The sequence below is a fragment of the Hyperolius riggenbachi genome, chromosome 8 (assembly GCF_040937935.1).
Source record: "Hyperolius riggenbachi isolate aHypRig1 chromosome 8, aHypRig1.pri, whole genome shotgun sequence".
Classification (NCBI taxonomy): domain Eukaryota; kingdom Metazoa; phylum Chordata; class Amphibia; order Anura; family Hyperoliidae; genus Hyperolius; species Hyperolius riggenbachi.
The window spans coordinates 140,641,561-140,660,763 of NC_090653.1; the positions used below are offsets into that span (position 1 = coordinate 140,641,561).

At 44.0% G+C, this 19,203-nt stretch overlaps 1 long non-coding RNA gene across 1 annotated transcript in view; it reads right to left on the minus strand.

Annotated features, from left to right (window-relative positions):
* The window catches only part of LOC137528333 (uncharacterized), a 147,662-nt gene extending 142,129 nt beyond the window's left edge, over positions 1-5,533 (minus strand). Inside the window, exon 1 of the long non-coding RNA XR_011023366.1 lies at positions 5,468-5,533. This is a non-coding gene — a long non-coding RNA (uncharacterized lncRNA). The remainder of the gene's footprint in view (positions 1-5,467) is intronic.
* Between the last annotated feature and the right edge of the window lie 13,670 nt (positions 5,534-19,203).

Here is a 19,203-nt window from a genome sequence, read left to right on the forward strand (position 1 = left end):
AAATTAGAAGCAAAGCGTCAATTATTTTGTTGTTCTTTATTCAAATTGTGCATGATTGCATATGGGCGGGCTCTGTCAACAACTCCTGCAATCTTAACAGGTAGAAAGTCTTCATATTATGACTGATCCAGTCAAACCATTTTTAACTAACATGGCTCTCCTGTGGACTTTATAAATTTAGCTGGTATTCATGATATGAAAACCCATTGTACACTTAAACCACAGACTACATCATTCATTGACCTGTGTCACTCCAGAGGTCAGGGGTGTAACTAGGGAGGAGCAGCAATAGCCACTGTAGGGGGGCAGAGATATTAGGGAGGGACAACTACTAACCTTCTCTTTCTCTGATACTCCAGATCAGGTGTTTGTGGCTACACACGTTATGGGTATGAATATACTGATGGCCACACTTGTATTATAAGCCGTGTATGATGAGCCCCCAGGCTTAGAGGGTCACCAAGAGAAGGCAAAGGAATGACTGTGAACATTAAGAGGTCCAGTCAAAGTTTTGCTTGTTGTAGCAAACTCCTTTGTGGTGGGGCAAACCTGTTATTGGGTCAAAAATTTGATTTTCATATTCAAATTAAGCCCAGGAGATATTTACTTTTTTATTTAGAATATAATGATTCTCAGCAAGATTGCATTAAGGAATCTTGATTCAGTAATTACTTCATATTTTGAGAAAAACTTATGAGGAAATTATATCCAGTAGATAAAGTAGTAATAAAAAGATTGAAGACTTGCTTTTATAGATAACATTTACCAAAAAAAGAAAGAAGAGAGGGAAAAAAAACAAAGTTATAAAAATCATTTAGAGCTAAATTTTCCTTTAATCTATATGCACACATAATGTATTCCATTTTCTTTGTTAGTTTCCAGGCTTTGCACTATTAAGCTTTGATGTTAATGGGAAATCTTGAAATAGGATGGAAATTTATACAGTCTCTTTCCAAAGGATATTTTCTTCACATGAACATGGCCAGCAACAGCAATAGTTAACTGCAGCCAATGATGCTTCCTTTGGCATTAAAACGTGATACAAGTAAAGTACAAAAACTATACTCCATTAAAAAAAACGTACTGACTGCCGCAACAATATGGTTTGTGAATTAATGATTATGACAATTTTGTTAGCATCCTTGTTTATTATTTTAATACATAAAGTATGCACTGACAAGTCTTGCACAGATGTCATCTATTACAGAATAAATGCATAAACGAACATTTGTAAAACTTTTTTCTCCTGCATGATTTAAAGCTTTTAAACCACCAAAAGGTGAAAAGCATCTGCAAAGAACTCCGTAAGATAGCCTTGGTCTCCCTGACATTTTCTAGTTTCCTTTTCTTTGGGTGCTTTCACACTTTGGCCCATATGTAATTAACTTTTTCTCCTGAGTTTTCTCCTAGGAGATCATTTTTCATCTTCTCTTTTAAATAACTTTTCAGCAGTTTGCAATTGACAAAGTACCAAAAAGTAGGTGAAAATGTACTATCAAACTGATTGTGAGTATTTTATCGTTTGTAGGTAATTTAAAAAGCATTTTATTGGCAAGGTGTGAAAATATCACCTAAGAGAAAACTCAGGAGATAAAGTTAATTGCATGTGAGCCTTTGTGCATTAGGCAACAACAAAGTGCATTACAAATCTCTGCATTGTTTTGTATCTGGATAATACGAACGTTCCATAGCAATTGATCATAGTACTAAAAAAAGCATAGGTCTTTTAGATGCACAATGTGCTTTGCATTACACACACACAGTTTAGAGTGCTGCTGTAACTTGTTCTTTTTTTTCTTCTAGATCTGTCACTAAAATACTCTATAGGGGTCACCAGACAGCAGGTAGCCAGATTACTGAAAAGACCCAGTACACATCTTATTTTGATAGGCCAATTTTTCCAACTCCATGTAGTATGAGGCCTTACCTTTGCAATTTATTCATGGCACTCAAAATCTGTTGCCCCTCATCTAAAATGGAGGTGGTAAAGTTGGCCAATCAATTTGGATGTGTGTACCTGGCTTTAGAGAAGGCTTTCATATATGTTAGCTGACAGAACATACAGTGTTGGCTTAGTTGGTAAGTATTGAATCCTGGTTCAGATAATCCTACTACCGTATACTGTATATCTGAGTCTGAGTTTTGGAAACTCTGGTTCATCCTGTCACATATCAAGGTATTGGTGTCATATGGTGTCTAGTAATTGGGAGCAGTCCGACTCTTTATTATCACTAAGATCTGCTCAGCTTTTCTTTTTTCTTTTTTTTTTTTTACACACACTCTATGGTGGAATGTAAATAACTGATGTTGGGATAATGGAACAGCATGATTTTCATTTTATTGCCCCTTTAACCTTCTTGGCGGGTATTACGAGTCAGGTTCGGGGTGGAAAAAACAAGCCAGGAGCGGTAACTCATGGTAGCCGTTGGGAGCCTTGTGCAGAGCATAGCGCGCAGCCGGCATTTTAACTCACCTCTCCGGGATCCAAACGCCAGCAGCCATTCTCCTTCCTGTCCTCTGAGTCTCTGCATCCCATCAGGTGAGATTGCTGTTTTTCATCATGACAACAGATGAAAGGGAGACTGTTGTTCCTCTGGAAATATTTACACCAACACAGAACATTGTGTAATATGATTCAACAAAAATATTATTTAGCCAGCAACTGATTGTATTATCACAGTTTAGCTTTCATCAGTCTTATAACTCCAACTGAACTCATTTGGGACTAAAGACTCTGGCCCCTTTAAGGACCAGAACCTGTTTTCCATTTCAGTACTTCCTAATCACAGTGATTGGCTCACAGTGATCAGGAGCTATTGAAAATGGACCAATGTATGGAGCTCAGCTGTCTGTAGACAGCTGAGCTCTAAGCTGGTGGGGACGCAAACAGGAGCCTCTGGTGTTAAAATTAGGCCAAATCAGGGAGAGGCAGTCACAAGTGAGGCATTGTTTTAACCTTTGGTGGTCCCAAAACAGTTTGTTTTTTTGTTATCAACAGTATAATCATAATTATTTGGTATACATTTCTTCCGTCATTGTCTTGTTGTTGTTTCTGCCCTTCTGAGATAATATTTTATGAGCAGAAAGTAATGTAAGGCGTGTAGGACCTGTTAATGCATCTGAAATGAGGGAATGGATTGGGGAAGGAAGTTGGCTAGCCCACAAAAAAATTCTACAAGTGCCGAAAACTTCCTGTTTATTCTGTAATGGAAATTCATCAATGAACATAAAGTCATGCTGTGCACAGGACCTTGGACAAAGATGGCAGAGGCACCTAGCCAACAAAAAAAACAAATAAATAATAATAATTTCACTGAAAAGATTCAAATCAAAATGCCTGCTCATGAGACAAATCATGTGGTAAAATCAGGACACCTTTCTTGATGAAAAATGATAGGAAGGCAGAGCACACTGTACACACAGTATTATATATATAAAATCTGATTGGCTGTGGCTCCATCCCCTTTCCTGAATTTGAACCCCAGTCACCCAATGACCAACTGTACTAGGTTTGAGGCTTGTGCCATTAACAGTGCATGAATGGCAGCAATTGAATATTCCCCTTGAAAATCAATAGTTGAATTTTGATTGGCTTTTGTAGGCTCCACCCACTTTTCTGAATATTAATCCTGGTCACCCAGTGACCAACTGTGCAAAATTTGAGAACCCTACCATTAACAGTGTAAGAATGGCTGCAGTTTACATTTTCCTAGTGAAATTTGTATTTGTCTCTGCCCACTGATGACCCGGCATTGTCCCGTGATGTATTTGGCTCATGTTGGCTGCGGCCACTTTTTGTAACCCTAACACACAATTACTCAATTACTCAATGACCAAGTTTGTGAGGATTGTGGTGTTTGGCATCAATAAGTAGGCATTGAAGTGAAACAAATCTGATTGGCTGTTTGTGGCTCCACCCATTTTCGGAATTTGAGCCCCTGTCATCCAATGATTAACTGAACCAGGTTTGAGGCTTGTGCCATTAACAATGCCAGAATGGCAGCAATTAAATATTTATTGAAAATCAATAGGTGAATTTTGATTGCCTTTTATAGGCTCCACCCACGTTTCTGAATATTAATCCCTGTCGCCCAGTGACCAACTGTGCTACGTTTAAGAACTCTACCATTAACAGTGTAAGAATGGCTGCAGTTTACATTTTCCCAGTGAAATTTGAATTTGTCTCTGCCCACGTTCTGGTTATGGGGATAAGAGTATCCTATATATTATTCCAGGAAATGTACTATGTGTGCCAAATTTCATTCAAATCCGTTCAGCCATTGTTGTGGGATTAACCACTTCACCCAAAGGGGTTTTTACCCTAACAGACGAGCGATTTTCACCTTTCAGTGCTCATCCCTTTCATTTGCCAATAGCTTAATCACTACTAATCACAATGAAATTATCTATATCTTGTTTTTTTCACCAATTCGGCTTTTTGGGGTTGATATTGATTTTCAGTAATTACTTTATTTTCTATGCATTTTAAAGGGGAAAAAAAAACCACACTTTTTCTCCAATTTCATGCCCTATAGTGTTAATATAAGCACTGCTACTGTACATAAAACTCACATTTTATCTGCCTATTTGTCCTGATTATCACAAGATTTTAATTATGTCCCTAGTACAAAGTATGGTGATAATATAGTATTTGGAAATAAAGGTGTATATTTTCTATGTTTTTTTTTTCACCAATTTCATGTGCTATCGTGCGGGAATGAGCAGGAGCGCGCATGAGGGCGAGTGTGCATGTGCACGCGCACAGCGGCAGCAGCACTGTTTGAGTTATAAAAACATCCTGGAGCCATTAAGAGGCTCTAGCAGGACGTTTTTATAAGTCTGCTTGTCATTAAGTGGTTAAGTAACACACATCTAAACTTTTGCATTTATAATATTAGTAGGGTATAAACCCATACTTTTTTGGAGAGCGCACCCTCTCGATCTTTCCCTACTGAATGTCAGAAAGAAATCAGAAGAAAAGTGCTCACTTTAAGATATGGCTGAGTCAATTTTGATTGTTCAGCTAGATTTGCTTGGTTTTGATAAACACCATAATCTGCCTTGCACCTGGATACCAGTCCTTTCGTCCTGGCAAACTTTTACCTTAGGAACTGTTGGAAAGGCTGTGAGGCAAACCCCCTGGCTCTGGTCTGGAATGATCATGTGTTGAAATGGATATACAGTAATCAAAAATAGTTTATATAATAAGTTTTATTAGAAAGATTAAAAAAAACATGCTGACTGATGCATTTCCTGTGGGGACACCCTCACTTTCTCAAACATTCACAGCAAATGGTTCCATTTATTTTTCTTTTGTAATAAATCACCACCTAGCAATCATAGCTGAATAGTCAATATTGACTGTCGGCCACAACTTAGAGGAACTTCTGCCTAAACAAACATACTGTCATTAAGTTACATTAGTTATGTTAATTAAAATAGATAGGTGATATAATCTCTTACCCACCCTGTTTAAAAGAACAGGCAAATGTTTGATTTCATGAGGGCAGACGTCTTTTTGGTTGAAATAAGTTGACAGGGAGCACGAGACAGTTCCAACTGTCCTGTGTGCTGATCACCCCTCCCAGTTGCTAGGCAACGTGAACAACAACATAGGAAATCCCATCATGCTCTGCACAGCATCAGGGGAAAAAAGCCCGGTCAGTTTTCTTTGATGGTTGGAGCTTAGCTAAAAATGCAGCTAAAAATGATGCTTTGGTAAGAAAAACAAAGTTCTGATGCTGTGAAACTGTTAAAGAAACACCAAGCCTTTTCAGTTCTGCTGAGTAGATTAGATAAAAACACAACAATGAAAAAAATATTTTTCTAGATTAACCAGGGATACTTACCTTGCGGTAATCCCATGCCAGTATCCTCCGCAGTGGTCCCATGCCAGTATCCTCTAGGACATCCCATCACCCTCCCACACCGATGAACTCCCACCACTGAATGGTCACAGTCAGCCTCTGCATCTGTATAGCAGAGGCTGGGAACATGAAAATGTTGCCTTAGAAACAAGAAATTTTGGCAAACAGTGATGCAAACAAAATGGCCGCTGGGAAATCCCCAATTGCTGGAGGCCACACTAGAGTGGTGAAACAAGCAATTTTTCACATAGATGGTGGGTCCAGGTGACCAGAGCAGGAGGTGCCCTGGTCCCCTGGACCCACCCATTCATGTGAAATAACACTCATTCTGACACTCTGAGGTGGCCTCTGGGGATCGGGGATACCCCAGCAGCCATTTTGTTTGTGGCACTGTTTGCCGAAAAAATTATTGTTTCAGAAAACAATTTTCATGTTTTAAGCTTATGCAATACATAAATAGGAGACACCGAGAGCCCAATATAGTGTAGTATGTATTGGAAACCGTGGATAAATGTAAGTGTGAGATGAATATACTCACAAACATGGGTTACCTCTTAGGCAACCACTGTAGATGCAGGTGAGGAGATTAGACCTGTCCTCACTCAGGATTAAGATGTCGCTCTCTGTAGATCAGGAAAGTAGGGGTAGGTCACCCCTCCACCAGGGGTGGACACAGTATTATCATGCAGAGGCTGTCTACAGCCATTCAGCCCGGGAGTGCAGCAGGATTGGTGGGTGGGACCTCCTAAGAGGATACTGGCGCGGGACCACTCCTGAGGATACTGGCGTGGGATTATTGCAAGTTAAGTATCCCTGGTTAATCTCGAACAATAAAGGACTTTTTTTTCGTTTTCGTGCTTTTATTTCTTTTTTTAACTCTCTGCTGAAATGGGTAAGGGGTACTGTGTACCCCTATACTCATTTCTCCTGGGGAGGGGGCGGCCTCCAGGGATCTGCTTGTTAAAGGGGACCCCTGGATGGCACCATGAACCCCCCAGGACGTTGGTGGCCCCCACCTCCTCCTGGGGCTCCAGAGGTGCCGGTTTCCTCTCTTTCCTTTGGCATTTAGATACAACTCTGACCTGAGCACGCTAAAGATATACAACATACAGCGCATATGTGTTAACATTGGACTGTGTCGCCCTTTCCCCCCCTCCTCCTCCCTGGACAGCATACGGCTAGTGCAGTGCCAGCATTTTCCTTTTCTCTTCCATCTATATGGCATCATAATTTAATTTCCAATCATAAAATTTTGTTCTTACATTTCACAGTGTTCAAACTTTATTGAACATGCTGTTTTTTATAGTTACTTTTGATCTGAGTTTGAAAGGATTCTCATGTAAATATTTCTGTTTTAGAAAACAAGCTGTTCTCATGTTGTAAACATAAAGCAAAGTGAAGACAGCAAAGCAATGGCAAAAGCTGAAAAAGCCCAGAGCAGAAACATTCAAACACTATTATGTCATGGTTTTTGATTTATATCTGTTTCTATAATCTCTGCATTAGTTGAGGTATGTTTTCTACATTTTATAAGACATTACTTTACCTCCCTTAGCAGCTATCTTTTCCTCTGCCATGTAAATGCTCCCTATGGGTGCTGTCAAATGCAACTTATTACATAACTGTGTTCACTGAATTCATTATAGAATGATTAGCTTTCAGCAATAACGTAAGAGGCTAGGCTTACTTCATTACTGATGCAGCTCTTGTTTTTCTATTCTCCAATGTCTCATCCTACCTGCACATCATTATAAGAACATTGTTACCACAGATACAGGTGTTAGTTAATAACTTAATAACAATAGTAATGACATTTCAGCAAAACAATGGGTAAAGCAATAGTTCTGACTTTTGTGACATTCAAGGTTTTATGCTGTAGAATCAATAGAAGATAAAATGTCTTTTTTTGTAGCAGCAGCAGGAGGTGTCGCTTAGGCACCACTCAGGCCCCGCTGGGCCGATTTGCATAATTTTTTTTTGCTACACGCAGCTAGCACTTTGCTAGCTGCGTATAGCATCCGATCGCCGCCGCTACCCGCCGATCCGCCACGCCGCAGCCGCCCCCCCCCCCCGACCCCGTGCGCTGCCTGGCCAATCAGTGCCGTGGGGTGGATCAGAGTCCCCTTTGACATCACGGCATGGCGACGGGGGAAGCCCTCCAGGAGATCCCGTTCTTTGAACGGGATCGGGGCTGGGGGGATGCTGCTGAGCAGCGGCTATCATGTAGCAAGACTCGCTACATGAAATTTTTTTTTTTTAAAACACTACTTTGCTGCCCCCCGGCGGATTTTTTTAAACTGCCAGGAGGGTTAAGCCATGGGACCTAGTGGTGGTCCCATGGCGGTCATTTTGGTGCCACAGGAGGTGTCGCTTATGCCATGGGACCTAGCGGTGGTCCCATTACGGTTGTTTTGGCACCACAGGAGGTGTCGCTTATGCCATGGGACCTAGCGGTGGTCCCATGGCAGTCATTTTGGCATGGCAGGAGGTGTTGCTTAAGCCATGGAACCTAGTGGTGGCCCCATTACAGTCGTTTTGGCACCGCAGGAGGTGACGCTAATGCCATGGGACCTAGTGGTGGTCCCATGATGGTCATTTTGGCACGGCAGGAGGTGTTGCTTAAGCCATGGAACCTAGTGGTGGTCACATTACGGTCGTTTTGGCACTGCAGGAGGTGTCGCTTAAGTCATGGGACCTAGGGGTGGTCCCATGGCAGTCGTTTTGGCACCGCAGGAGGTGTGGCTTACACCATGGGTCCTAGCGGTGGTCCCATGGCGGTCATTTTGGTGCCACAGGAGGTGTCGCTTCCGCCATGGGACCTAGCGGTGGTCCCATGGCAGTCATTATGGCATGGCAGGAGGTGTCGTTTAAGCCATGGAACCTAGTGGTGGTCCCATTACGGTTGTTTTGGCACCACAGGTGTCGCTTATGCCATGGGACCTAGCGGTGGTCCCATGACGGTCATTTTGGCACGGCAGGAGGTGTCGCTTAAGCCATGGAACCTAGTGGTGGTCACATTACGGTCGTTTTGGCACCGCAGGAGGTGTTGCTTAAGCCATGGGACCTAGCGGTGGTCCCATGGTGGTCGTTTTGGCGCCGCAGGTGTTGCGTAAGCCATGGGACCTGGCGGTGGTTCCACGGCGGTCATTTTGGTGCCGCAGGAGGTGTCGCTTAAGCCATGGGACCTAGCGGTGGTCCCGTGGCGGTTGTTTTGGCACCACAGGAGGTGTTGCTTACGCCATGGGACGTAGCGGTGGTCCCATGGCGGTCATTTGGCACCGTAGGAGGTGTCGCATAAGCTATGGGACCTGGCGGTGTTTCCATGGTGGTGGTTTTGGCGCCGCAGGAGGTGTCGTGTAAGCTTTGGGACCTGGCGGTGGTCACGTGGCGGTGGATTTGGTGCCGCAGGAGGTGTCGCGTAAGCTTTGGTACCTGGCGGTGGTCTCATGGCAGTGGTTTTTGCGCCGCAGGAGGTGTCGCGTAAGCTTTGGGACCTGGCGGTGGTTCCATCGCGGTGGTTTTTGCGCCACAGGAGGTGTCGCGTAAGCTTTGGGCCCTATACAAAATGGTGGAATAGGTGAGATAGCTAGGGAGCTGGTTGCTAACATAGGATTTATTGTTTTTTGTTAACACTGTACTTGGTGCTGAAATAATTCAGATTTTTATGCAGAAATCCATTTGGGTGGTTTTTGTAAGCCTCTGATTGGTGCAGAAATTCCGATTTTCATGAAGAAATCCTGTTTTCACTTTAAACTTTTTCTAGGGGCTTCCTTGTGATTGGCTAACAAAATTCCGCTGGAATTATGCATTGTTCCGTGAAATTTCCACTATAGCGCTAAGGCAATTCCGTTCCGATGCGACGGAACAGAATCACTAAATTCCGGCTGGAATCACGGAAACCGGAATTCCGCAGAACCCAGTGAGCATCCCTAGTGCCCATTTTATCCTCCTGTTCATTCTCCTGTCCTGGCACAGCTATATCTGCAATCAGGCACCCAGCATTCATATTACGTTCTTTGAAGCTTTAACCGCAATCAGGCACAGCAATAGCCAAAATTAGATGCCCAGTGCCATGTTATTTTCTTGTCCCTGTGCAGCTATAGCTGCAGTTTGGCAGCCAGTGCCCATATTTTGATACTCCCGGCTATAGCTGCAATCAGGCACCCAGTGTCCATATCATGACCCTTGTGGGTACGGCTGCAATCAGATGACTTGCACCCAAAGTACCTTCCTGATGCTGCCATAGCTATTAATCACACTGTGGGCTATGACAATTAGAGATGGCCCGAACAGTTCGCCGGCAAACGGTTCCTGGTGAACTTCCGTGGTTCGGGATTGCGGAGAACCGCAAACTTTTCCGTAAGTTCGATTTGCCCACCTATTGCACCATCTAACCTTATTCTTGTGATCTATTTTTTTTTCTGTGTGTGTCCCACTGACACTTGTGTTGCATAGACACCCTTGATAATTCATACTGTGTGTGTGCCACTGCCCAGGCCCAGCACATTCAGTTACTACCTGTGTGTTTGTCAGGTGCACATTACCCATCACTGCATATACCTACCTACCTGTTGTTCACTGTGCACCCACCCACCTACGTGAGCGAACACAGTGTCACTGTACCTGTCCGATCACGTCCTGTTTGTGTGTGACAGGTGCACATTGTAATACCCAGTACTGCATATACCTACCTGTTTTTCACTGTGCATCCACTTACGTGTGTGCACGCAGTGTCACTGTTCCTGTCCGCTACCTGTCTGTGTGTGACAGGTGCACATTGTAATACCCATCACTGCATATACCTACCTGTTGTGTTCAGTGCACCCACCTACCTACGTGAGCACACGCAGTGTGATATACCACTCCGTTCATACCTGTTAACTGCACCTGTGTGACTGCACATTGTATTAGTCAATTCAGTGCATACCTTTCACTTCATCCCCCCCCCCCCCCGATATGGACACACACAACAGACAAAACAGGCAGAGGTAGAGGCAGACCCAGAGGAAGGCCACCCGGCAGGTCTGTGCGAGGTTGTTTTAATGTGATTTTGTGCAGCCCTGGCCCAAGGTACAGTGCTCAGAAGAAGGCACATCAACTCCCAAGGTTGTCAGGACGTGGTTAACAATTTAACACAGAACACCTCATCTTCCGCAGCCACCAGCGCTATTACAAGCACCACATCCGTTGCATTTGACACTTCGCAGGAGTTAATTGGTGGGGAATTAACTGATTCACAGCTATTATTGTCACAACCAGATGAAGGCGCTAAGCAAGTTACACCACTTCATATGTCTGAGTTAGGCGGCGACACTATGGACGTAACGTGTGAAGATGATGAAATACCTGCTGTTGGTGCAGTTTTAGAGGTGTCTGAGGCGAGCAAATCTGGGCAGGATGATTATGATGATGACAATGATACGGATCCCATGTATGTTCCCAATAGAGGAGATGAACAGGGGGACAGTTCAGAGGGGGAGTCAGAGAGGAGGAGGAGGAGGAGGAGAAGAGTTGCTGAAAGAAGCAGGGGAGCTCGTTGTCAGAAACAGCTGGTGGCAGTGTCCGGTGCCATGTATCACCACCTATGTACAGCCAGCCAACATGCCCTTCAACGTCAGCTGCTGATGCCACCATAGTGCCATCACCCCAGGGGGGCTCAGCGGTTTGGAAATGTTTTAATGTGTCTGCCTCAGATCGGAGCTGTGTTCTCTCTGCCTCCAAAAATTGAGCCGTGGAAAGGCCAACACTCACGTAGGGACAAGTGCCTTACGAAGGCACATAGAGAAAAGGCACAAACTGCAATGGGAAAAGCACCTGAGCAAAAGCAGCACACAAAAGAAAAGCCACCCTCCTTCTCCTCTTCCTCTTTCAGGTGCAGCATCTTCAGCCGCTTTCACCCTTGCACCTTCACAGCCACCCTCCTCCACTCTGCCTCTGCCCTTGAGCGGTTCCTGCTCCTCTGCCCACAGCAGCCAGGTGTCCATGAAGGAAATCTTTGAGTGGAAGAAGCCAATTTCTGCCAGTCACCCCCTTGCCCGACGTCTGACAGCTGGCGTTACCATACCAGCTGGTGGACTCTGAGGCCTTCTGTAAATTTGTGGCCATTGGCCGCAATTATTTCTCTAAAAAGACGATACCCAAACTATACCGTGAAGTTGAGAGGCAAGTGGTGTCATCTCTGGCACACAGCATTGGGTCAAGATTCCACCTGACCACAGATGCCTGGTCTGCCAAGCACGGTCAGGGCAGGTATATAACATATACAGCCCATTGGTTCAACCTGGTGACCAATGGCAAGCAGGTAGTACGAGGCTGTGCAGTGGACCAACTTGTGACACCTCCACGGCTTGCAGGCAGGCCTCCTGCCACCTCCTCTCCTCCCGCTACATCCTCTTCGCTGTCGTCCTCCTCCTCCTTGGCTGAGTGGCAGTTCAACTCTACTGTATGCCAGGTACGACGGTGTCTTGCCATCTTAGACATATCTTGCCTCAAAGCGGAGATTAACACTGGACCAGCTCTCCTGGCTGCTCTTAACAAACAGGTGGATCAGTGGCTGACCCCGCACCAGCTGGAGATTGGAAACGTGGTGTGTGACAATGGCAGCAATCTTCTTTCCGCTTTGAATTTGGGAAAGCTGACACATGTACCTTGAATGGCACATGTGCTGAATCTAGTCATTCAAAGATTTGTGTCAAAGTACCCAGGCTTAGAGGATGTCCTGAAGCAGGCCAGGAAGTTGTGTGGGTATTTCAGGCGGTCTTACACGGCCATGGCATGCTTTGCGGACATTCAGCGGAGAAATTACTTGCCGGTGAGACGCTTGATATGTGATAGCCCGACTCGCTGGAATTCAACCCTGGTAATGTTCTCTCGCCTGCTAGAACAGGAGAAACCCGTCACCCAGTACCTCTACAATTTCAGTAGAAGGACAAAACCTGGGGAGATGGGGATGTTCTGGCCCAACAACTAACTACACACTGAAGAGAAATGCATGCAGACTTATGTGGCCATTTGAGGAGGTGACCAACCTGGTGAGTCGCAGTGAAGGCACCATCAGTGACTTGATACCGTATGCTTAATTCCTGGTGCGTGCCGTATGTAGAGTGGTGGATCAAGCTGTGGAGGAGCGTGAAGAGGAACAGTTATGGCAGGAACAGTTGTGGGAACAATTTACATCAGAATCAGATGTTTCCTCAACACCTGTGGCAGCACAGAGGGGGGAGGAGGAGGAAGAGTCGTGTGGGGAAGAGGAATCAGATTCGAATGATGAGGAAGACGTTTCTTTGGAGGAGGAGGAGGCAGCGGGAGAAGAACAAGAATCGCAGCAGGCGTCGCAGAGGGCTTGTGCTGCTCGACCTTCCCGTGGTATTGTTGATGGCTGGGGGGGGGGGGAGGAGGACTTAACTGACATCACTGAAGAAGAGCAAGAGGAGATGGATAGTACGTGTGCATCCAGCTTTGTGCAGATGTCGTCTTTCATGCTGTCCAGCCTGTTAAGGGACCTCCGTATAAAAAAACTCAAGGGGAATGAGCTGTACTGGGTGGCCACGCTACTAGACCCTCGGTATAGGCACAAAGTGGCGGACATGTTACCAACACACCAGAAGGCAGAAAGGATGCAGCACATGCAGAACAAGCTGTCAACTATGCTTTACAATGCGTTTAAGGGTGATATCACAGCACAACACAATAAAAGGTACCACTGCTAGTAATCCACCTCCCATATCCACGCAGGCAAGGACAGGATGCTCCAGCAATCTCGTGGTGATGTCGGACATGCAGACATTCTTTAGTCCAACACCTCAACTTAGCGCTTCCGGATCCACCCTCCACCAACGCCTGGACCGGCAGGTAGCCGACTACCTGGCCTTAAGTGTGGATGTAGACACTGTGAGTAGCGATAAATCCTTGGACTACTGGGTGCACAGCCTTGACCTGTGGCCAGAGCTGTCCCAATTTGCCATCCAACTTCTGGAGGCATTGTCACTGAGAAGTCGCCTAAGTCACAAAACTGTTCAGTACCTGACCTTTATCAAAATGAATGAGGCATGGATCCCGGAGGGCTACTGCCCGCCCCAAGACTAAGTCAGTCCCCACACACAGCATCTCCGCCTGCAGGCCGCTTGCCTTCTCCGCCACCACCAACAGGGTCCAGGACTCCGGGCGAATTCCTGAATTTTTAAGGCCGCTGCGGCCGCTATACTAATTTTTCTGGTGCGTGTACATGCCTGCCTAATTTTGCTGCCTGCAGTGCAGCTGCAACAACAAAACAAAAGGCATGTACATGTGCCCATTCCCCTTCATGATCATTACCTTGCCGCTGTGAAGGAGCTTGCGTATCCCAATGAAGCAATGACCGCCGGCTATATGAGTGTCTCGGGGGGGTTACACACCAAACATAATAAGGGTGTTGCTTCATAGTGGACAGACCAAATTTGATCAGCTGGACAGTCACTGTTCTATCATTGAACTACCCGACGCATAACAACAACAACAAAAAAAAAATACTGCTGCGCCGCCACCCTGGCGCAATCAATAGATTGCCAGGGTGGTTAAAGAGGACTCCCAGATGCCACCATGAAACCCCCCCCCCCCCCACATACATCCATGGAGGGGACAATGGCTCTGGGGGACAGAGGGAGACATAGCTGCCCTTCTCTTCCAGAGGCCCCCATACCATGGACCATGCAGGCTGGTATAGTTCAGGGTGCTGAGCCCCACATGGCCAGGCTCCACATTCAAGCAAACTTAGCATGCATGGGTGACAAGGGGTTAAAGAGGCGGGAAGTGGGAGACCCTGTGTCATTTTCTTTTCAAATTGATCTTTTTATTGTCCAAAAGATAGGTACATTTTCCAGGGTCCTTATACAGCAATATTGCAGCTGTGCATTGATCTCTGGCCAAAGCATCGTCAGTTCCACAGGGTTTCCAGGTGGTCATTACCACCTGGAAGTACGTAAATTTACACTACCAACATGTTGACACGTTTGTCATTTAATTGCATTCAAAAAAAAAAAATTAAAAAAGAAAAATTATTTTACGATCATAGCTTTTAAATCAATGTTCTCAAAAACTACAAGGTCAGCAGCTACTGATTTCAATTGTAAATGTGAATACACATTTCTGAATATGAAAATGTATGGTAAAATGCGAGCCATCATTATTCATCGGAAACCATTAGCCGGTGAACGTGTTCGGCCAACCCTAATCATTACTGAAAAAGTAAAGTTTATAAATTAAGCTGTAGAGAATTGAATGACTTATTCTAGCCTTTGGAAGGGTCTTGACGTTTACCATCCATAGATAAACATCAAATCATGCCTTCTTTTAATATCTTTCTACAGGCCTAAACAAGTATGCAGTTTTAGATAAAATTAAACAGGTGCCGGTAACTGCAACATATAATTTATTTTCAGATGCTTTTAGACAAACTAATGGAAGCAAATCCTCATTTGTCACAACCGCAAAGTAAACAATCGGGTGTAAGGTGGATGTTTTTGCATTTTGTAAGATACATTTGAAACGGTTTTTGACATGAGTGATGGTCATTATCAGATTTTGCAGATATGGACATGTTTATTCTGGAGTTTTCAAGTGTACTTAAAACTACGTCCAAGCAGCAGATGATGCTGTGGCAGGTGCTTAAACCCACCCATTTCATATTATAATGAATGGATATGATTCTGCACAACATTTAAAGTGAATGGGAACCGCATTTAAAAAAATGAGATAGATACTTACCCAATTAGAGGAAAGGCTCTGGGTCCTATAGAGCCTTCCCTCTCCTCTCCTGTTCCCCTCGTTCCAGTGCTGGCTCGCCCGGTAGCAGTATTTGACTAAATTAGTCAAATACTGTTTTACCCGGCCGAAGAAGGCTTCAGAAGTCTTCAGGGAGCCCGAGTGCTCCTGAAGAAGGGAAGCCCTGTACTGCGCAAGCACGCTCTCTTGCACACTCACGCCTGTGCAGTAAGGAGCCACACGTCTTTGGAAGGACATGGCTCCCGAAGACTTACAAGTACCCTTTCGGCGGGGGATTGAAACGGGGGGGAGCCAGCACAGGATAGAGAGCACCGAGAGAGGAGAGGGAAGGCTCTATACGTCCCAGAGCCTTCCCTCTCCTTAGGTAAGTATTTGCTTCATTTTCTTTTAAATGCGGTTCCCATTCTCTGAAGTCTCTAAAAAAAATATCTGTTTTTTATTACAAAATCCACTTTAACATAATAGTCCTACCTAAACCGCTGCATCCCCGCCACACTAATGTAACTAAATTCCCCCAAACTCCCCAGGGGGCAACCCGGGCAGCGCTTCTGTATGAGGCAGAGCTATGAGCTGCAGCCCTGCCTCACACGCGTCTGTCAGCGGCGGATCGCCGCCTCTCCCCCTCCCCTCTAAGTCTTCCTTCACTGTGAGGGGCGGGGTAGAGGCGGGGATCCGCCACTGACAGAAGCGTGTGAGACAGGGCTGCAGCTCATAGCCCTGCCTCACACGGAAGCGCTTAGGGCAGCAGAATCCACGACCAAGAAAGTCGTGGATTTTGCAGGGGAGAAGGAGGGCGTGTTAGGGGGGATTTAGATAGCTTACAGCTGCGGGGATGCAGTGGTTTAGGTAGAGCTAACATGTTAAAGAGGATTTTGTTATAAAAACCATATTTTTTAGAGACTTTAGAGTCTCTTTAAGCAAAAGCAACAGCAACTAGATAGGAAACAAGATCAAGAAACATGTTCAAATATGTCTCGTGACTTTGCTCAGTAGCATGTCACTTAAAGGGAAGATCCAAGGTAAACAAAAAAGTGTTCTACTTACCCTGGCAGCCAATATGTCCCTCGCCAAACTACTGTGTCCCTCGCGGAAGTACCTGAGTAGAATGCATACCACGTGAGCATGATCTTAAGCAGCACAGCTACACGCTTGCGCAGGCGCAGAAGATTGCCGACCTGGCGAGGTCAGCATCTCCAACGGAGGGGACCCCGGGCCACTGGCTGGGAGTGGAGCTGTGACAAGGGACATATCGGCTGCCAGGGGCTGAAGGAAGCCCCAGGTAAGTAGAACACTTTTTTTTTTACCTCAGATCTTCCTTTTAAGAAGGAACATTTACAAGAGATGCAAAAGTTCAGAAACAATTTGGTGTAAAATGTAAATGACAATTGCAGCTTGAGGTATGTGGAGGCTGCCATATTTATCTTATTTTTAAGTAATACCCAGTTAAATGGCTATCCTATTGATCCTCTGCCTCTAATGCTTTTAGCCATAGACCCTGAACAAGCATATAGCAGATCAGGCATTTCTGACATTAATGTTAAATCAGACAAGGTTAGCTGCATGTTTGTTTCTGGTGTGTTATTCAGACACTACTGAAGTCAAAGAGATCAGCAGGGCTACTAGGCAACTGCAATTGTTTACAGGAAATACATATGGCTCCACATACCTCTTGCTACAGTTGTCCTTGAAGGTTGAAAAGGGACCACAACATAGATTTTTTTTTAAAGTAACTAATTACTGTGCTGTAGACATCAGTGGGTAATGTTGTTTCATTTACCAATACTCAACCCCCGTCTGAAAACCAATAACCTATTATTGTTCCTAAGGAGGAACAGGCAGCTGGAGCTCTGAGTGTACTTGATATTTTAGGGTGGGGAGGTAGCAGTCAAAGAGGATTTTGCACCAGAGGAGGGGAAGTAAATGTGTTAGAGGTAATACCAAAATAACTAACATACACAGAACACAAAATGGAGCGACTAATTCCTCTCCCTCCACCTCTGTATGTAGTGAGATCTCTTGTGATTGGTTGCTGGGCCTTGCTGTGCATCCTGGGAGCAAATAATGTGTTACAGCAGATGCCTATTGCACTTTCTTTGCTGAAATTTGCTGCTGTTACCATCTCCTTGAGTTTTCCTGCATATGTTTTAAAATAGCTTTCTTGTGGACATGTTGTGAGAAAGGCTTGATTAACTTCAAAAATAAACTTGTTAATCTCGTTCACTCATCCATCAGCTGCTGCTAGATAAATCCCTACTTCCCTACTTACAGTCAACAACAATGACATTTCCAGCACTAATCCTTACATTTCTTACAAGCACTGCCTAGAATGCAGTGATGAGCGAAATACCTATATTATTTTCGCAATAATTTTAAAAACATTAAATTAAACTTTCAAATGAAAATGCCAACGACAATCATTTTGTGATAAGTATGTGGTTTTTCGCAAAAATGATTTTTCATGTTTTTGCGGTAAAAATCATGGCTTTACATGTTTTCGTGAATATCTGGTATATTGTGAAAATACAATGTGTTTTTGCAAAAATTTCTCAAAATCAAAAATGCCATTTTACAAAGAAAAAAATTAAATTTGCGAACAACAGTGGTAGAATGCATACTCACTTCAGGAACATAGCTAGGGTTGCTGGATAATAGCAGAGAATAAGTTAGGGATACTAAGTAATCTATAGTAACATTTAGTAGCATTTCTTTAATCAGATACATTTGGCAGCTGCTGCTTTACCAGATCATATAATTGATAATCAACACAAAAGAGCTAATAAATATTGTTAGCTCTGTGGATAGTACACAATTTTTGTGGTAAACGTAATATTAGTTCATCTGTGAAAAGACCCCTAAGTGTAAAACATTTTAGTAATGGATTTAGGACACGTGTAAATGAAGACAACTGTGCTTAGTTTTCAACATTGTCCTGTTCCCTACTGGTTACATATTGATTTATTTTTCTATTTTTTTCTGCACTATTTTTTTCTCAGTTTTTTCTGTTCTGTCATTTTTTTTAATTCTATTTCTTGTTTAGAAAACAACTAAGAAATTTTGCAATAGAGAATTCAGCATATGGCAAATTGCAACATTTGTTAGTATAAAACCAATATAGATATAGTATGGCTATTACTGAGGGAGTAGGAAGCTTTTGCCAACTGTGCCCCGAAGACTTAACAAGCTGGCAGGTAATCAAACCTGGATGCAAATTATGACGTTTACAACTGTTGTTGATGAAAGATGAATCAAAAATTCCCACCAGTGCATGAAGCAGTCAGAGAGCAGAAGAACGTCAGGTAAGTAAAAGCCTTACAAATTCAGACTCGGTATTTTCCAAGTTATTTATTTTACATCAGCAAATGATTTCCAAGTTATTTATTTTACATCAGCAAATGAAGGAGCTTATATACAGACAAACTGAAGGCCTGCAACTAACTCCATAAACAGCTCTAAGTAAACATTTGTGCATGGAGTGGGGCTTCAAGCTTTAATAAACATACTGTATCCTCTTTAAACAAAACGTTTCTATGAAGTATGGGATAAAAAGATCAGAAAATTCCTTATGATATAGTCATCT